This window comes from Microtus ochrogaster, chromosome 26 (genome assembly GCF_000317375.1).
Source record: "Microtus ochrogaster isolate Prairie Vole_2 chromosome 26, MicOch1.0, whole genome shotgun sequence".
Taxonomy (NCBI): domain Eukaryota; kingdom Metazoa; phylum Chordata; class Mammalia; order Rodentia; family Cricetidae; genus Microtus; species Microtus ochrogaster.
The window spans coordinates 12,906,535-12,921,049 of NC_022025.1; the positions used below are offsets into that span (position 1 = coordinate 12,906,535).

At 44.6% G+C, this 14,515-nt stretch overlaps 1 protein-coding gene across 1 annotated transcript in view; it reads right to left on the reverse strand.

Moving 5' to 3' along the window:
- The window catches only part of Phtf2 (putative homeodomain transcription factor 2), a 78,118-nt gene extending 64,221 nt beyond the window's left edge, over nucleotides 1–13,897 (reverse strand). The window contains exon 1 of the mRNA XM_013350445.2: nucleotides 13,854–13,897. The gene's annotated coding sequence lies outside the window, so the exon portion shown is untranslated. The remainder of the gene's footprint in view (nucleotides 1–13,853) is intronic.
- Between the last annotated feature and the right edge of the window lie 618 nt (nucleotides 13,898–14,515).

Sequence of the window (14,515 nt, forward strand, 5' to 3'; positions counted from 1 at the left end):
CTGGTAAGCCGGCTCGTGGGCTACAGCAGATTATTAGAAATGGGCTAGTCCAGGTGTTGAGAGCTAGCCTAGAAGAGGCTAGATAGAAATGGGCCAAGCGGTGTTTAAAAGAATATAGTTTCGGTGTAATTATTTCGGGTATAGCTAGCTGTGCGGGCGGCTGGGTGCCAGGGACACAGCCCGACCGCTCATAATACAACAGATAATGAGAAATTTACCATCTACCTTACAGTCACCTAAGACAGACAGTTTACCATCTACTTTATAGTCACCTAAGACAGCAGTTTCACAGCCCTACAACGATTTTCAGACCGACAGCGGTTAACACCAAGATACTTCCCTGGTCATAAGACAGCAATGCTAAAGACACCACCTCTGACTACGTGGTAAGACAACAGATTCTAGGCAGAGCATTCACTAAAACCCAGCATCCTCAAAGACAACCACCACCACCCCAGCGCTTCTGGGAAATCAGTGAGAAAGTGCCCTACCTAGCCCATCCTACCACGTGCAGCGGACCCACAGCTGGAGAAATGCTAGCTAGCCTGTCAGGGTAATCACAACATCACAAATGTCACATGCCACTCTTGGGAGCATGCAGGCTTCCTGAAGATGTCAGGATTCAAATATAACAAAACTATTAGTTCAAATGTGAGGTGATAACCTCTAACGTTTAAAGCACAATTTACTTAATGCTTGTATTCTTGACAGCTGCACACAAAATTATTCATTTCCTTTCCTAATGAATCAATGATTACCTTTACACTGGGCCAATCCCTAGCAGATCAATGGCTACCTTTACACTGGGCAAATCCAGGCAAAGTCTATTTTGAAATTATTGTCAAATCACCAAATATACGGAAAGAGGGCTCACAAAACCAAGGGATCTGATTCAAATATTGGCTCCAACATCCACTATTTAATACTGGAGACGTTGATTAAGTTCCTTAAACCATGTTTCCCTTCATGTATAAAGGAGGAATTAGCCATTACAAATAATACACATAAGATACCTATCACAGAACTCAACAGACAGCACATGCCAATTTTATTAACTTTTCTATTTAAAAATTCTTAAATCTATTAAGAAGAAAACACTTAACGCTTCCTTTAGTGTGGAAAACAATTGAGTAAAAGAATAACAATAGCTGCCTGATTATCATAAGATCACAACGTCTCAACTGTGTACATGAGATCCAGAGATGCGCAAGTTCCCTCTGAGGTTACATTCATTTCTCTCACCACACCAACTTCTCTCACACATGAGTAACAACACTGAGGGCCAGCAGGAGGGCTCGGCTGCCAGGGACCTCAACCTGAGCCCCAGGGTCCACACGATGGAAGGAGAGAATGGACTCTGATATCAACATGTGCACCACGCCACACACATAACCACACGCAATAAATAAATAAATAAACATAAATAATAACCTGAGCCCCAGGGTCCACACAATGGAAGGAGAGAATGGACTCTGATATCAACGTGCACCATGCTACACACATGCCCACATGCAATAAATAAATAAACAGAAATAATAACCTGAGCCCCAGGGTCCACACGATGGAAGGAGAGGATGGGTTCTGATGTCAACATGTGCACCATGCCACACACATGACCACAAGCAATAAATAAATAAACAAACAGAAATAATAAAGACAGTATTTAAACAAAACCAAGGGAAAATCCTTAGTATAAATGAGGACAACGTCTGCCTTGAATAAGATCTACAGAGTCAATCTCGCTTCCTGAAGCAAGGACCTCACTTTTATTCACTGGCGCTGAGTGTGTCCACAGCAGCACTGTTCGTGGGTGGGAGCCTACCTTCTCATGGGTGTGAACTAGAACTCAGGACGCCAGGCTTGTGCGCCTGCGGCTAGCCCTGCTCCAGCACTTCAGCAATAACCTTCCCGTGACATTGAGGGGCTCAGGCCAATTCTACACGCAGGTCTGCCACACACAGAGACAGGCTTCTGAATCAGACTTCTGACAAAGCACCCTCAATGACAAATGAATTTCAGACAAGTGAAACTTAGCAAAAGCAAAAAGACAACAGATATCAAATTAGTAAACAAAAGTAATTAATACATAACAAATGATTTTCTGGGCAATTAAAGCATTTCCAGTGTTGATTCTCTAACAGTCCAAGCTTATAGCTTATCATCTCTATTGTAACTGTTCATGTTAAAGTTTTGCTAATGATAAACTATATTCAAATGAATATACATGGAGCTAACGAGAGACAGACTGATGGACGGGGAGTATTAAAAGACTTACTGGGCACCCTGAATAGAGACTCTGAAGCCTGTGTGGCCGGGCTACAGCCATGTGTGTTCACACGCATACTAGAGGTCAACATCACGTATCTTCTTTGATCTTTTTTTTCTACTTATTTCTTTAAATACTGATTTATCTTCATTTTATGTGTATCAGTGTTTTGCTGGCTTGTACGTATGTGCACTGTGTGAGTGCCTAATGGCCACTGAGCCAGAAGAGGGGGTCATAGCCTAGAAAACGGCACTTGCTTTTATTTTCAGTTTTGTTTTGTTTTGTTTTCAGAGACAGCAGCTCTCCATGTAGCCTTGGGTGTCCTGGAACTCAATATGTAGAGCAGACATCGAACTCACAGAGCTCCACCCCTCTGCCTCCCGAGTGCTGGAACTAAAGACGTTACCGAGATACCTGTGGAATTGGGAATTAGCCACAGCTGTAAGCCACTGCATGCGCACTGAGAGCACCTGGGACAGTGCTCCTAATCACCGAGCCATCTCGTCTACCTCTCCACTTTGTTTCTGAGACTGTCTCTCAGTGAGCACTGGAGTTACAGAAATGCTCCTCCACACGCAGCAGTAACATGGGTGCTGGGTTTACTCTCAGCCCCTCACGCTCGTGCGGCAAGTGCCGTTTCTCTGTCTGCCAGATCTTCTCCAATCAACTACAAGGATGGGTGTTACAGTAAGAATAAAAGCTACAGGGTTAACCGTAGGTAGACATTTCAGCTTTGCTATGGACAGTCTGTGCTAATTCTCGGTGATATGAGCTTAATCACCACATCTATCAAAATATCTGAAACCGTTCTTTAATGAGTAAACCTCCACATTTGTGGGGCCAAAGGTTAGCTCGCAGCGAGAGAAGGCGACCATAGAAGGGAAAGTGGGTGAAGGGTGCTTTTACTATCAACCTAATAATGACCAGGAGGAATATTCTTTGCACAGGTCTATGTTTTTAAAAAGCCGGATTTTTAACTACTCTCTGTGCTTCAAATCTCCATGAACTATTAATAAACACAATGTATTTTCCTCATTATTCCTGAACCAAGTCATGTTCTAGCATGCCTCACTGGGCTCAGAAAACTAATTATTCCCACCTGACACTCTGTGCCTCTTATTCCCGTTCTGGGCTTTTCTCCATTCATCATCTTCCTCCGAAATAAAGTCTTTCTATTGAGTGTTCACCCATTAGAAATAAACAAAGCGCTGGAGTTTGTCTCTTTGTCCACACCGAGGAGGAAGTGTGGCATCTAACATACAAACAACATAGCCGTACGGGTCACCCGACTTAAGGTAAACACTTGGGAAAAGGGGGCCATGCTCTTCCTGGCATCTCCCTGGGCACCTATCACTGCCATGGCTGCAGAGGAGGACTGGAGAAATGCCAGTGACCAAGTGTGCACCGGGAGGGCTCTACATCCGATGGCACCAAGCCCTGTCTCCTCTTCAGTTACCAAGCTCTCTGCACCTGAGCTTGTCACCAGCGCTAGCCCCGCGGCCCACAAAACAGACTAAACCAACAGCTCCCCTCCTCCCCCCTCCCTTCCCCTCCCCTCCCCACAAATTTCCCCCCTCATCCCTCCACTCAAGACTTTCAAATGATCTTTGTCTGTGCTTCTATTACATGTACACTTTTTCTGCACGTACTTCTGAACCCAACCCCAGGCTTAAATATGTTGAGAAAAGTCCAGTGCCTTTAAGGAACCATCCTAGGGCTCAATGGTTCTTAACTTTCCTTCTGCTGCCACCAGTAACAGTTCCTCATGTTGTGGTGACCTCCAACTGTAAAATTGTTTTCTTGCTACTTCATAACTGTAATTTTGTTACTATTACGAATCGTAATGTAATGTCTGATATGTGACCCCTGTGAAAGGGTGGTTTGACCCCAGTGGAGTCAAGGTTTAGGCCACTACCATACCAGCTCTTTGACTATATTAAACACAAAAATTTATAAAGAAATTTAGAAGTTACCAACCGAAGCACCATCACAAATGAATGTGGACAAGACTTGAAACTGACTCATAGACCCCCAAGGTGCACACAGCACGCACCTTTTAACATTAAAAGATATAAAATATAACAACTATGGCTGATTTACTGACATATAACTTAACCAAAACAGGATAATCTGCAGACCTAAAAGGTGCAATAAAATGACTTGGACTAAAACCTCCCAATCCTAGTCTAACTCCTCTCCTGCACCCTAACAGTTACCTCTGAAAAGACTAGTAAATACTAAGGGTCGAACACTTTCCTTCACCTTGGTTCTGAGGCTGGGGAAAGAAATGAAACACACTTTGACAGAAGGAATAAGGTGTGAGCACAGTGGAATTCACTAGTGTGGTCTAGAAGTTGTTACAATTTCATTAACATTTCCATGGGAACCTCCATCAGCCAACGGCCTTTGGTTGGCTGGACCAGGTTGGGGCGTGACTTTTGGGGGCCCAGAGAGAGCCTGCTCACTCTCTTCTTCCCACACCTTGAGGCTGGACCCCGTTCCTTTAGTAAAGGAACACCTTAGAACACTCTTTCCGGAGTCAGCTTGGATTATTTGACTCGCGTCCTCCCCCCCCACAGGTTCAGCTTCAATGTTTGTATGTTTTCACCTAGAATGAAGAGATCACATAGAAAGGTTGTAGAAAATACACTGTATGCTAAAAACGGCTCCAATTTTGGAATAGAAAATGAAATTAAAAAGTGATCTGAGAAACAGCTATCCATTCCATTCTCTATTTTGATAGTTCATAAAAGAAATGTTTAATTTTTAATTTCCAGAATGGAACCAATGCGAAGTAGAGGGTAACACCCATTCTAAGGGGAATCATGGGCAAGCGTGAACTCAGAGTAACAAAAACAATCTAAGAGATAGCACTGTGGCACCCCGCACACAGGTGGATCTCTGTGAGCTGAGGCCATCCTGGTCTACCAGACAGTCGAAACCCTATCTGGGTTTGGGGGCGGGGGACTAACAAAATATTCAGACCTTTTCAAATTTTTCTTTTATTATTTATTCATTCAGTGTATAGGTGTATTCTGTCTGCATGTGCACTGTGGTGGTTTGAATGTAACTGGCCCTATAATCTCACAGGGAGTGGCACTATTATGAAGTATGGCTCTCCTGGAGTAGGTGTGACCTTGTTGGAGGACGTGTGTCCCTGTGGGACGGGGCTTTGAGGTATCCCATGCCCGGGATACCAAGCAGGGTCTCAGCTGACTTCCTGTTGCCTACAGGATGTAGGATTCTCAGCTATTTCTCCAGGACCACATCAGTTTGCCTGTCTCCACGCTTCCTGCGATGGTAATGGACCGAACCTCTCAAACGGTAAGGGAGCCCTCCGTTAAATGTTTTCCTTGTACAAGTGGCCATAGTCATGATGCCTTCACAGCACAGAAACCCTCTAAGACGTGCACCGTGTGTGTTGGGGATATTAGTTTAAGGTGTGGTGCTTTTGTGTATGCGGCATTTGTTTAACTCTGTGAAGCTGTGATTCTTTGCCTGTCTAAAACACTTAATAAAGAGCTGAATGGCCAAGAGCAAGGCAGGAGCAAGGACAGGCGGGGCTGGCAGACAGAGTATAAACAGAGGGAGAAGGAGGAAGAGGAGGAGCAAGGGGCCACCCCTGGAGTAAGAGTGAAAGACACACAGAAGGAAAAAGCCCAGAGGCAAAAGGTAAACAGAAAAGCTGGCAAGAAACAAGCCAAGGCAATTGTAACAAAGAATAAGACTCCTTGTGTGATTTGTGTGGGAGCTGGGTAGTGGATCCCTCAAAAACTCCAAAGAGCAGAACATCACACTACAGGCATGTAGTCCAGGAGAGAACTTTGGAACCCTGGAACTGGAGTTACAGACAGCTGTGAGCTGCCAGGTAGTGCTGGGAACTGCATTCTGGTTCCCCGAAAAAGCTCTGAACAGCCGAGCCATCTTGCCATCCCGACAGCTGTGGTTCTATTATTACTCTGTAGGGCTTCCAGATGGGCCAGGAAAAGACTTTACAGGTCCTTGAGAGTTAACTTTTTCTATTTTAGGGTTTCTAAATTTCAGCATGTTCTCAAAAAACCCCGACTAGTCTTAAGAATTCTTTGCTGTGTTTTGTTTCCAAGGCCTGGAAAGTCCTCCAAATACCCAATCACAGTATGTGCGATTAAGTCTTTGTGTTTTGGTGGATGTGATACTTGAAAAACTCAACTATGGAGTACCATCCACTCAAGTGGTTTTACTACCGATTTGCCCACAAGAAAGCATCAGCCAAGCTTGACCCAGATATACATATGATCTTATTGTCACTAACAGAAACATAACTAGGCTGGGCGGTGGTGGCGCACACCTTTAATCCAAGCACTCCGGAGGGAGAGGCGGGTGGATCTCTGTGTGTTCGAAGCCATCCTGGTCTACAGAGTGAGTTCCAGGAGAGTCAGGGATACAAAGAAACCCTGTCTCAAAATAAGAGAGAGAGAGATAAAGAGAAAGAGAGATAAAGAGAAAGAGAGATAAAGAGAGAGATAGAGAGAGAGAGAGGCATTCCATGTAATTTATCCAATCAACCAAACTTCTTTTACTTGATTTTATCTAAACATTAAAAATTACTAACTATGCATCGTCATCAAAATGTCTGGATAAACAATCTAGAGTAGAACATAGCATCCTCAGATATTAAATAATAGGATTAGATTTAAAGTGGGAGGGATGTAAGGTGGGTGAAGATAAGGAGCAAGTATTCAATAATTTTGAAAAGAACATCTCTAGGTAAATAAAGTAGCTAGAAGGGAAAGAAGGGATACTGTTAGGGTGCCCAGGTTTTAGAGACTGCTAAAGCTAAGGACGGTTATAATTAAGAAGCGGAAAAAAGACTGTGAGAGAGAAGTGGGAATAAGAAGGGAAGTGAATGAGAAGCGGCTGCAGGTGCTTTAAAAATGTAAACCACGGTCCTAAAAACCTGAGGGTACAGACAAAAGCCAAACCCACCACGATGAATCCATGCAAGGACGGAAATGGTTCCTGCACAGCTGCGATGAACTGAAAGGTGGCGTCCCCAGACTCCCGTGGCTCTAGCCAGTTCTAGGTGGCGCTGTGGGGAGGGGGGGGGCTCGTGAGGGCCACCAACCTCACACCCTCACTGTTCCTGGGCTTCTGTGCATGGCAAACTAGTCTAGGGTGCGTTACTTTTGTTTATGCTGTGGGGCACTTGTTTAATGATGTAAAGGTGCGTTACTTGTTTACGCTGCATCTGCTTAACTCTGTAAAGCTGTGTTACTCCGCCTGTCTAAAGCACCTTTGTTGATTCATTCAGTGTATACGAGTATTCTGTCTGCATGTGCACTGTGCTGGTTTGAATGGAACTGACCTCATAATCTCACAGGGAGTGGCCCTATTATGAAGTATGGCTTTGCTGGTCTAATGAAGAGCTGAACCACCAACAACAGCAAGGCAGGAGAAAGGACGGGCGGAGCCGGCAGGCAGAGTGTAGTAGGAGGAGAATGTAGGAGGAGGAGCAAGAGAACAAGGAGAGGAGGGTGTCAGCAGCCAGCCAGCCACAGAGTAAGAGAGAAAGTAAGATACACAGAAGAAAAGAAAAAAAGCCCAAAGGCAAAAGGTAGACGGGATGATTTAAGAAAAGCCAGTTAGAAACAAGTCAGGTTAAGGTCTGGTATTCACAAGTAGCCAAGACCGGTGTGTGCGTTACTTGGGAGCTGGGTGGCGGGTAAAAGAGCAAACTTCTGAGTCGTTTCCTGCACGTGCCCTAACCTTTCTAAACTTTAGATTTGGAATGGTCTCCTGCCTGGACTCCTGGACTCGGGAACCCTCACCATCTGCCTCCTGGTAGCTGGTACTACAGGCGCAGCTCATGTACTTAATCCTTACCCTGGCCCATATCCATGTTCACCCTGCAGCAGTTACAGAGTCAGAGGACCTCTGTTGCCTGCCCCACGCTGACCTCAAGCTGGAGTGGTCTCCCCACCCAATCCCCTCAGGAAAGCGGTCAGAGATGACAGCGTGTGCCTGCAACCCCAGAGTGGAGAACCAGGCTCTGGACCACACATGAATACTGCAAATACTTCAACTGAAAGAACACAGCTGCTGTGGGGGAAAAGGCAAGCAAAGGAAACACTAAATATGTAATGCTAACACAGACAAACATGAAAAACCAAGACAACATGATTCCTTTAAAAATAATTAATTCTATCGTAATGACACCCAGTGATGGAGAGTTAAGTATAATCCTTGACAAGAAACTCAAAATAATTATTAAAGTACATTCAAACAAGTCCAAGAATAAACCCTAAGGTTTCCTTTACATTTTTAAACAAACAACTGAATAAAGATGTTGCAAGGTATGAATTTAATAATTTTAATAATGAATTTAAAAAGCAGATATAAATATTGAAAGAATCTGACATGCTGGAAATGAGGAAAATACTAAGGAAAAACCCTCCAAGTCTCACTAATAGAACAGACCAAGAAAAGAACAGGATACCTCAGTTTGAAGAAAAGGTAGAGGAATAAGACATACGTAATCATCAGAAAAGACCGAATCTGTGGAGAGGCATAGGAGAATCCATTTCCAAAGGCAAAGAAGGCATCTTTAAAAAAGAATTATGACAGAAAACTTCCCAGAGTTAGGGAAGGAGATATCAGTCCACATACAAGAAGCATGCGGTACCCCAACAGACAGAGGAGGAAAAGAACCCCTGTCACCTACCATCACTGACATGTGAAATACACACAGCAGAACGTACTCTGCAGGCAGCAAGGAAGGCACTGCGTGACGAAACAATGCCAGCCCAGAGCTGCTCCAGCAAAGCTGTCATAACCAGAGGAAAAATAAAAGCTCTCCATGACAAAAATAGCCTAAAGGAATTTATGACCACTAAGCCAGCTCTACGGAACATTCTTGAAGGAATTCTCAAGCTGAGAAAGAAAACACTTTGCCCGTGAAGCCAAAGGAAAGAATAAACCACACTAGGTTAATAGTTAAGAAAAGAAGAAGAAACCAAACATGACAAAAATCAACAAAATGGCAGGAACTGATGCACACCTTTCAACAATAACAACCTAGTGGTCTCATTGTCCCGATGCGCACCTTTCAACAATAACAGTCTAGTGGTCTCAATGTCCCGATGCACACCTTTCAACAATAACAATCTAGTGGTCTCAATAGGTCTAGATCAAAAAGCATGAACCGTCTACTGGCTGCCTCCAAGAAACAAACCTTACCACAAAAGCAAAACCCAACAAAACCCACTATTTTAGCATAATGGATGAAACGTTATTCCAAGTAAAATAAGCTCGGAAAAGAGCAGGTGTTGGTGTTCCAGCATTAGGGACAAACCGAGGGCGTCCAGTCTCTTCCTCCACTCATATTCAGCGTCCGCTACACCAAAAATACACCCAATTATGCAAATAGAGATACAAACAGGAAAAGAATTTCTATTTGTGAATGTCATGATTCTACACATAAGAGACCCTAGAGACTCCACCAGAAAACTGTGAGAACTGATAGGCGATTTCTGCAACATGTCAAAAAGCAAATTTAACACAGGAAAAAAAACAGCTCTCCTACACACCAATCAATGACAACTAAAAATTAAGGCTCTATGAAAGCCCACTACTTTGTAAACTAATTTTAAAAATAGAGTTGTTTTTTTTTTAAAGGGCGTTTAAACACAAGTACCCTGCACAGGTAGATAACATTTCCCCCTAGAAGATATGGGTTGTTTTTGATTTTTTTTTTTTTTTTTTGGAGCGGGGGAGCCTGTCCTGGAACTAGCTTTGTAGCCCAGGCTGGCCTTAAGCTCACAGAGATCCGCCTGCCTCTGCCTCCCAAGAGCTGGGATTAAAGGCGTGCGCCATCACCGCCCAGCAGACATGAGTTATTAAATTATCCATGGGATACCTAACTATGAATATTACTAGTAAGGAAGCCCTACAGCCCTTCCACCCTCCACTCACCACCCCCAAACAGCAAACACTACTGTTTTTATCTACTCTTGGTTGCCACCATAACTAGATGCTAAGATCTCTTGTTAAAGACACAACACTCCTCGGCTGCCAGACAGGGAAGAATGTTCCAGCAGCTTATGGGTGAAGCTGCCTCCCCGTTTTGAAATGTCTAAAACGGAGGGGGCTATTCTGAGATCTACTTACTCTAGTCAATAGGTTCTCTCAAACAGTACCTGCCGGCCCCACAGAGCTTAGACAGCGTTGGTTTCCATGCATGGATATGCACACCGTAAACACAAACTTCACTTTGAGAACGGCTTACTGATTTTAGTCTACTTTCCTATAATCCAAAGACAAACAAAAGAGAGCGCTAACGTCTAAGTGCAGCAATCCTGGGGTCATGAGGGCCCTGTGCGGGGCTGCAGTCAGGAGGCAGCCCGCCTTCACCAGCCCTGGCTCCTGCCCTCTCTTTAGAATGCTGATCAGAGCAGCCCTGCTCTGACTCTGCGGAGTGCAGCGTTTCCGGGCAGGGTCATCTCAAGAGCGATATCTGACTGTGCGGCTGCCTCCGGGCCTCTCAGGATGCTTCTCTGTGCAGACTCCGTGTTTCTTTATCTCCTCTAGCAGGTGACCAGGATTAGCGCCTCTCCCTGTATTTCACTTTTCTTACTCACTACTTTTTTAGACATGTAGCAGAGTTGTGGTCTTCATCTGGTACCTCAGTCTCTCAGCCTCTTCCCACATCCATCCCCCCTTTTTCATTTACTGGAAGAAAAGGCTGTGATCTTATTCGGTTACTTAGGAATCCTACATTCACTGTTTGACTTTTTTCATGTTTGCTTCTGAGGTAGAGCTCATGCTCCAGGGTGCTCCCAAATTTACTATGAAGGTGAGGATGACCTTGAACTTCTGTTGGGCCACCTCCTCCAGATGCTGAGATCACAGGTAAACTCCCCCGTACTGTCTGTGTGAGGATGAAGCTTTCCCCAGATGAGATGTCCTCTCCAGCCCAACTGGATTTGCTTTTCAGCCTCTTTTTTCTTCGATAAATAAACTCGGTGTTTTATACTAAAACAACTAAAAAGTAAAGTCTAACGTTTGAAGATGGGACTATAAACCGGCAGCAGCTGTGCTTTTAACTTCCGTCGTCTCTAACAGAAGGAAGTGAAAGACACGGTTTCCATCCTTCCTATAAACTCAAGATATTAAACAGCAGCACTACAAAACTGGGAATTAGTCTCCCAAGAAAGCATCTCCAAAGCCTCGGCTGTTTTTCCTACCCCTCAGTACTGTGCACTCAGTCTCCAAGCTGGGAGCCCTAGAGTCTGTCTTCCAGCCCCCCCTGCTCTCGTCCCCCCCTGTGTCTGACGCACGAACAGTCAGTTAGCAGGAAGGCGACTCACCACACAGCCAGCCATTCCGACATCTCCCTGGCCCACTCCACACAACTAGTGCGTGCCCGATGTTTCTCACCCCCCACTACTCAGACCCATTCCTTATTTCATTTCAGTACTTAAAAACACTGATTTCATTCCTTTAAAACAGCTAATCATTTCCCAGTGCCTAAAAGAGAAAGAAAAATGCTTATTTGGCTACAAACAGAAGGTCTTCCTTTCACAAACTGGCTATAGATTTACTGCATCTACACAGGAAAACCCGTGTCCTCCTCTGGCCTCTTGTGCATGCGCATCCAACTACCCCTGTGCTTCCGACTGCACACACCCCCAACACACATGAAAGGCGCTTGCTTCTACCCCTAAAAGGCCGTCTCCCCTCCACAGCGTTTCCCTCCTCCTTACCTATTACTTCACATTCACTTGGCCCAGATTATCCGCTACAGAATTTCACCTGTGAAAACCAATGCTCAACAAAGTTCAAATAACTGTATTACTACTACAAGAGTGATTTGTATGAAAATACATGTGCGTATGTGTGTTAGTGTATGTTGTGTGTGAGCACATGTATGTGGCTATGTGTATCTGTGCATGCACAAGAGGCCAGAGGAGGACACGGGTTTTCCTGTTCTGTCACTCTCTGTCTTATTCCTCGAGAAGGGTCTTACTAACCCTCAGCACAGGTCCCAGAGCAGCGTCACACCCGGCCACTTAGAGAGGGACGGGTGTCTGCACCCAGGCCTCATTCTTCCACAGAAAGCACGCTTATCCACAAAGCAATCTTCCCCACTAACGTAAGAATAAGATTAAATATTTCAGACTCTAGGAGAAAAGATGGCAAACTAAACATGGGCATTAACTTCACTCCCTTATAAAGCAGCTGAAGTCAAAGCAGGGCCATAAAGCACAAGGACAGAGATCACTAAAATGAGCTCTGGAGAAAGCTCCGTGAAGTGACCGCACGCTTGACCGGGGCAAGGAGCGGCCGGCGAAGGCCGAGGGACACCGTGGCAGCGGATGCGGGGAGGACCACCTTTACAAAGCCTGCTGGACACGGCCAGCGTCAGAACAGCTCCGAAGGCACGGACAACGGAAGTCAGCACATATCTCCCCAGAGCTGCGAAGACAGCCAGAGCCTTTCCCGTTTGGTTGCCTTCCTCTAAAATAAATCTAGGCCATTCCTAGAATCGGGTTGATCAATAAAGCAATTATTTTGTCTCAAGAATGTCTCGTCATCTGAAGAATAGTGGAGTTGGCTCTTTCTTTCTTCAGAACTGAGAAATGAACTCAGGGCTCAGCAGACTGAATCCCAGCCCTCTTGATTATTTTTCTGGAACAAGATCCCATAAACCTCACACTTGCACTGTGTCAGAGGGGGTCTCCCAAACGGCTGGCGCTGTAGCTACAATTCCCACATTGTAAAGACACACTCAGCTTCACGATTTCTTTCAGGCCATCCCCGCACATATACATCATATCCATTTAACTGTGTCCGCTGGGCAGGCCTAGCCGCAGTGATTCCTCCTCAGGAGCAGTGAGATCTCTAAACCCATTTCACATTCCTTACATAAATACTTGTCTCCAGGGCCAGGACAACCAGTACAGAGCGATCCTAGAATATCTTGCTGACTTATAAAACAAGACAATGTGCCAAGACTCACAGGAACTTTGGCACAGAAATTATCCATCAATGAGTCCACACTAACACTGAGTATCAAAGAGAAGTTCTACTTTATTATAAGGATTCCTGTGCGGGCAAGGTGGATCTGTGGTTAAAGATGCTTGCCACCAAGCCTGACCACTTCAGGTTGAGCCCTGGTACCCAGAGAGTGAAAGGAAAGGACCAACTCTCGTGAGTTATCTTCTGACTTCCCCATGTACACCATTCTGCTAATATACAAGATACATACACAAATGCAATTAAAATTAAGCCCTTATTAAATTTTAGTAAACATAAATCAGAATTAGAAAAAACTTCTGACAATCATTTTTAAATAGTGTAATGACAGAAGAATAACTTATTAAAATCAACAAGTAACTACACAATCTCAGAATGAAACACGGACTGGCTGTGCAGGATGGAGCAGAAGAGGAAAGGCTGTGAAGGCGGAGAGAGTCATGCCGGGTGTCAGTAAGAGGAGAACAGCAGAGCTGGGTTTGATAAAGAGATCAGTGTACGTGTGTGAAACTGTCAAAGAATAGACAAAGGATATTCCAAGAAAAAAAAAAAAAACAAAACGAGGGAAAACCACCTTAGTACGGGATGTGGCGGTACACACCAGTGTCTCTGCGCTGCAGGCGCTAAGGGGGAGGTTTCCCAGTGAGAGCACAGCCTGGGCAGCCTGAGGACATAGTAGGAAGGCCCTGGCAGTCTCTGAAAAAGAAAACAACAACAAACAAAGTGGAGCTATGATGGAGAAACCCAGCTGAGCTCCTCAACCAAATAATCAGAAATATTATTACAGCATTCGATTCTTCATATGCTGAGAGAGAGAACAGAATCATGTCTGAGGTATTCCTGCCCCAAGAATCCCGATTATAAACATGAAGAAGCATCAGCCGAGCTAATACAGGAAGATGTTCGACAAAATAACGGCCTCGAAGCTTTAAAAGCATCAATCACGAGATACAAATATAGATCCGAGAACTATTCTGTTGTTTAAAGGAAACCAGAGACGTGCCAATCAAACGTCACATGATCCTGTACCTTCGTTTGTTCTAAAGCACAGGCTCTCGCAATTAGTGAAATGTGAGCGTTTGTACACTAGCAAACAGTAGTGTAAGAGTGCTAGTTTACAGACTGTACACTAGCAAACAGTAGTGCAAGAACGCTAGTGTACAGACTGTACACTAGCAAACAGTAGTGTAAGAGCGCTAGTTTACAGACTGTACACTAGCAAACAGTAGTGTAAGA